The sequence below is a fragment of the Hydra vulgaris genome, chromosome 04 (genome assembly GCF_038396675.1).
Source record: "Hydra vulgaris chromosome 04, alternate assembly HydraT2T_AEP".
Taxonomy (NCBI): Eukaryota; Metazoa; Cnidaria; class Hydrozoa; order Anthoathecata; family Hydridae; genus Hydra; species Hydra vulgaris.
Window position 1 is genome coordinate 29,945,224 of NC_088923.1, and position 6,344 is coordinate 29,951,567.

The 6,344-nt window shown below is 30.2% G+C and overlaps 1 long non-coding RNA gene across 1 annotated transcript; it reads right to left on the reverse strand.

Annotated features, from left to right (window-relative positions):
• Positions 1 to 2,095: 2,095 nt before the first annotated feature.
• Positions 2,096 to 4,701, reverse strand: LOC136079057 (uncharacterized). The gene is made up of 3 exons (XR_010637907.1): positions 4,584 to 4,701; positions 2,736 to 4,419; positions 2,096 to 2,581 (listed from the first exon to the last, which is right to left on the reverse strand). It is a non-coding gene; the product is annotated as an uncharacterized LOC136079057 (long non-coding RNA).
• Between the last annotated feature and the right edge of the window lie 1,643 nt (positions 4,702 to 6,344).

A 6,344-nucleotide genomic window follows, 5' to 3' on the forward strand; every position in this document is an offset into this window, starting at 1 on the left:
TATGCGCAAAAAAAAAATCTTTCCCGATGCCCCACCACAAACACTGCCCGCATATATCAGAGTATTACCTGAAGTATTAATTAATACGTTACCTATCTCAAAATTTATGTTAAATCAACATGAAATGACTGTTCTTTGAGAAAGTAAATAATATAACTTACATTTTACTTACTTACAAAGTAAAGAATAAAATTTCAAGGAAAAAATTTACTTTTATTTGTAAAAGTAAATAACAATTTTTTTCAAATTACTTTTATGTAAGGTGTTTTTGCTAATTAGTTACTTTTACACGTAAAAGTAATTTATTGTTATGATGTAGTTTTATTTTACTTTGTAAATAAGTGTTATGTTTTTTAAATATTATATTTACGGAAGTTTACTTCATAAATAGTTTTTTTTACATTTAAAAAGTAAATTACCCCTATAACATTTTAATGTTACGCTACGTCTTAATCGGTTACAATTGGTAACAAGGTTACATTCTCTAACTTTTAATTAAATATTAAGTAAATAAATTTATTTACTTAATATTTATTTACCTAAATTTACTTTCAGGTAAAGAAATCTCCAAATGTAGAGGGACCTCAGAACGTCAGGTTTTAAAATAAATGCTTAAAACCATGAACAAAGGATATAATGTTGAGTCATAAAAAAAAAAAAAAAACTTAAATATCCTTAGAAAATATTCTAAATTAAAAAGATATTAAAGAACATCTACTAGCCCTTAAAAAATTTTTTTAAAACAATTTTAAATTTTTTGAGCCCTTCAGCAAAATGTTATCCGAAACGTTGCTTTAAGATTCTAAAAACAGCGCTAAAAGGATGCGTGCACAAAACAAATCCAACTTTTTTAAAATCGCATTTCAAATGACCTAGCATTATGTGGCGCTTTACCGAGCGTGTTGTGTCAGGTGGTGTGATGAAATATGCGGCAAGTTGCTATATCTCCTCCAAAGGAAACAGAAGGATGTATAGTCACGCATTCCCTGTTTTTCTTATCATCTTTTGATAACTTCCCCCTCTCCCAGCACAAACTAAACTATTTGGAGTACCATCAACTCCATTGTTTACAAACTGGGGGTTTCATCATGATTGTAAAGTCAAGTGTTATCAATATTACGCTGTCATTCACTTATTTATTCTTTTTAAATTGAGCAGTCAATAAGAAAATAGTTTTATTTCTTAACCATGTGTATTTCTTAACCATGTGTATTTCTTAACCATGTGTATTTCTTAACCATGTGTATTTCTTAACCATGTGTAACCACCTATTCTTGTTTTTTTATATAAAAGACTAGCAACTCTTCTTCATCTTTTTTTAACTAGTGAAAATTTTTCTGAATTAATCACGGCCCAACCAGGTTTATTGCTGATTTGACACCACTCTTCTGCTTCCTTTAACTGCTTATTTTTTATCTCTATGACATTTCTTTTAACATTGCTTCTTGATTTTTATTTGGTCTAACTCTTCGGTTAAAAGACTTTCCCATTTCTTATTTGTTCACAACTCCAAAGCAATATATCGAAACACACTTTCATATTCGCACTTTACTTTAGTAAACACACTTTAATTTTTAAAGCAAATAAAGAAAACTCGCTAAAGTGTGTTTTGAAGGAGGTTTTATAGTAGAACTATAGAGAGATATACTGTAGTATATGTGCTGTAATATTCATTTAATGACGTCGAGGAGGAATGGAATAAAAATATATTTTAATTTTTTTTAATTAAGTTTCATTCACCTAGCATTCTGCAGTTCCTTAAGCTGCATTTTGTAGTGGAATATAAAAAGTAAAAAAGTTAAGTGAACCAAAACATTTAAAAATAAACTCAGCAGGGAAAATAATCCTTTTATCCAGGCTTGTGGAGCCGCAAGTTTTTTTCGCGGCTCGGCTCCAAAGAAATGTCCGGCTCCCGGAAATAGTTAAATTTAAATTTTGAATGAAAATTAAAAATATTTAGGCTTGTTATCCAACCCTCATTTTTAAAATGTGAATCCATTACTACCACATATTTTATACCACATCAATATACCATTTATATTGTAAAAAATGATTTGGGGGCAAAAAAGAAAATGAAATATTCTATCAATATTAATTTTTTGCTTTATTATCATTGTATTTCAAACGCAAAATTAAATTTCAAACAAGTCAAATGTATTCGTTATTTGTCCTAAGAAATACCAAATCATCAATAAGATCCGATGTCATATGGCTTCTTTGGTCTGGCGTCAAAAATTTGAGTGCTGAAAACACCCGCTCAACACTAACTTGCGTCATTGGAAGCGCTGTGACAATTTTGCACGATGATTGTATAATCGAAGGGAAAAACTCTATTCCTTCCAGAGGTTTTTTGCACGTCAAGGTTTCTTTTTGTTTCAAAAGGTCGTGTGCTAGTTTAGGTAGGCTTCGGAGTGCGCCTTTAAATTCTCGCTCCTCAATCCCAATGTTCTGAATAGATCCTTGATCAGATTGCTGACTCTTTTTTTTTCTTGCCTGCTCCATTCTCTTAAAATTTTCTTTTCTGGAGACAAGTCTTTCATTTTCTCATCCGAACCAACCAGAGAGTGTCCTCAGCAACTACCTAAAATTTTTAAAAAGATAACAAAATAAATTTGCTTTAAAAAACTCTAAAATAATAAATATATTTTCAATTTCTAATCGAAGTAATCAAAAGTAAAATTTTTTAATCAAAGTTTAAAAAACGTTTTCACAAAATAAATGATGAGAAAAAATACCTGTTGTTCTTCGTTTTGAAGACATTGATAGTGAAGTCTGCAAATACCGCTGCACAGAAAAACAGAATTACTCATTAGGATTGCTTCCCTAGTTTCCATAGATTGTTTTATGGCTTTAGCAAAAACAGATTTCTTAAAATCACCCTCCATTAACTGTTCTTTTAACAGTTCCCAAACATAGACAAAGTGTCCTGGCGTGAGATCCTCAAACTGAAAGATTTGAGTAGCAATAGCAGGTTTTTCAAGAATACTTTGTAATTTCTTTATTTGTTTCCACTGATATGGCTGCACTGCAAAACTCCCTTTGGGATATTTTCCTTCCAGCTCTTCAACAACATCACGTAATTCTAAAAGACGCTAAAGGATTTTAAATGTACTCGACCATCTATAACAAATAAACATATTTATTAGTTTGTATAATAAATTTATAAAATTAATTTAAAAGGTTTTGTATTTTTGCAAAATTCCATAGCAATTGGAGCACTACAAGCTTTTGCAACTTTACGAGTACGCTCAAGTATTACTTTGATTTCCGATTCTTTCATTGCATTGGTGACAGCAAGTTGAAAGGTGTGTGCACCACAACGTTGAAGATAAATAGTGTTCATATTTTTGGAGATTTCGTCAAAGTAACCATCATGCTGCTGTTCACAGAATTCAGAACCCTCAGTTTCACTACTTGCATCTTCAATAATCTGTTCTTCTGTAATATCATCTCCGCCTTCATCATGATCTTCACTAGGTTATGTTTCTATAATCTTGTTTATCTCAATCGTCTTGCCAAAATCATTCACCATTTTAATCATGTTAGACCCATTGTCAGTACAAATTCCAAGGATTTGTTCTTTTCGGATGCCAAACTTATCAAGTACGTTTTCAAGTGCATTTTGAATATCTTCAGCTTTGTGTCTGGCATGTATGTCGATGACTGCTAATGTTTTGATTAATATTTTGCCGCTAGAGAAAAATTGAGTATTGACTCCAAGAATGCTTCGCCGATGTATTGATGCTCCATCAACTTTTAGGGAAATTAGTTTTCCATTCAAATCGCTTCTCAAACCAGAACGCTTTTTTTCAGCCTGAATTCAAGTCTGAATTTCCTGACGCATATTTTCACGACTGATCTTTATGCCAAATTTTTTTGCCAAATCTCGGGTCAAAATTTCTATTCCATCTCCGCTAAAAATGTTAAACGAAGCTCCATATTGAAGTACTAACATATTTAAAGCTTTTTTGAAATCTTCTTTCGATATTGTTATAGTAACTTTGTTAAAAAAATTGTCAAGTACCTTTTGTTTTTTTTGTCCACCAAAAGATAGAGAATCTCCATTTCTTGACAAAGTAACTTCGGATACATTTATATTCCTTTTTTGTGCGGCTTTTTTCTTTTCTTGCTCCTGAACAATTTTATGATGAAGTATTCCGTGGCTCTTCTTAATGTGACGTTTCATATTTGAGGTTGGTTTTTTTACTCGTTTTCCATCCATTAGCATTTTAACTTGCGCGCCACAAATTTTTTTAGTTTGATTCTCCTCAACAAGAATCTGGCAAATATATGCTTTTTCCTTTTCACTGAAGTAAAAGCGTTTCAATTCATCCTCGAACATATCTTCGTTTACAACCGCGGTGTTTTTAGTCACATCAGTCATGTTAAATGTACATCAACAACTTTTTAAACAAAATGCTAAAATGGAAAAATTAAACTTAAAAAATATATTCCTAATTAGGATTTATTCAGACCAACAACAAGATAAATTAAACTAATTGAACCTTCTAAATTAGAAGTTTTTAATTAATGTTGCTTTATTAGGTTTTAAAATAAGTTACTACTATAAGTTATTAACTCACCAGAAATGAGGATTATTTAAACAAAACATCGCGGAATATATTCTGATTACAACTTTTAATTTATTAATTCTTTGCTTAAATTGCAATATATAAGTTTATGTTTACACGCATTTTAATAATAACAATGTAAAGGTTTCGCGCCAGTTTTTTTTTTTTTTTACGAGTTTCAACTTTTTTAATTGGTTGCTGTTTTTTTAAATTACTTATAAAACGTGCGTACATAAGAAAGAGTATATCAATTACAAATAACAACTAATAAACTTGCTCGTCGGAATTTTTTTTAACAGTAATAATAATAACAAAAATATTCGTAAAATGACGCCCAAAATTAAGACAAAGTTTCTCGTTACCTGAAACGTTTTATATTAAAAGAAACAATGATTAACTTTATTTTTAACTTCTGAAGTAAGAGATCTAGCTACTGCACAACGGCTGCTCCTAAAATTGCGGAAGGGGTTTGGGGTGAACAAAATTCCCCCGTTCCATTTTTAATATCGCCCAACTGCCGTTAATAATAAATATAATTATTATTTCTCAAAGTTATAAACAAACAAAAAAAATTTCTCATGACTATGTTACCAATATTACATGTTACATGCATTATGATTTAAAGTTAAACCAACTGGGAGGCTAATAAAAACTAATAAAAGCTAATAAAAACCTATTCTAAAAACAGAAAACAATAACATTAGTGTCAATAAAGCATTGTTAGCAATCGATATTACAATAATTTAAAACGATTTATTCAACAAGTTCGTTCAACAATGAGTGAATAATATTTGTCTACTATTAAAAACAACATTATATTCCATTAAAAATACAAAAGAGCCGTGAGCCGCTAGATTTTTCCGGCTCCGGCTCCACCAAAAAACAGCGGCTCCACGGCTCCGGCTCGGCTCCACAAGCCTGCTTTTATCCAGAAATTTATGATTTTCTAACCAAAATTGAAAGCATTACAACCTTTTATTTAGCCTGATATTTTTAGGTCCCTAGTGAAGAAAGTATATCCTAAATATTAATTTAAAGACATATAAAAAAATTTAACCTTTTTAGTATTCTAGGAGACAGGAGTATTTTTTCAACACTTAAAAGTAAAAACTAAATGGCTGCCCAAATAATTTGTATTTACCAGGATCTTAAAAAAATACTTAGCATTCTGAGGAATTTTCAGGCTAGTAAAAGTATTTAGTTAATAAAATACTCTCAGCTCCATGGGTGCAAAGGTTCCATAGCCCAGCTAGAGTTTTGCTTTAAATTCTTTCCAGATATACTTTAAGAACAGTGCTAAATATTATGGAATGAAATAATAAATTTTTACAAAAGTTTATTCTCGGTTTGGGAAAAACTAAACACTTAAAACTTAACATAAAAAATATGTATTATTAATCATTAATATTATAATTTTTTATAATAATATGCATTATAAAACAAAAGACATTGACAATATTAAAAACGATAAATATTTATGCATCATAATCATTGTTCATAGTCCATCATAGCATGCTTAATGCATCATGCATCATAGTTAGGGCTTCTCATTTCCCATAAATTTTGCATCCTGGGATTCCCGATGTGTAGTTTTCTGTTATCTGGGATTTGCCGGAATCCCAGCATTATTTTTAATTTATTTTTATCTAAAATCAAAATTTAAATATGATAACAAACCAGCGGTTTCTTGCACAAATTTGTATTAGCACACTAATCTAAATTATTTTTTAAATTAAAAAATTGTTTTAAAAACCATAAACAATCAATTGATTT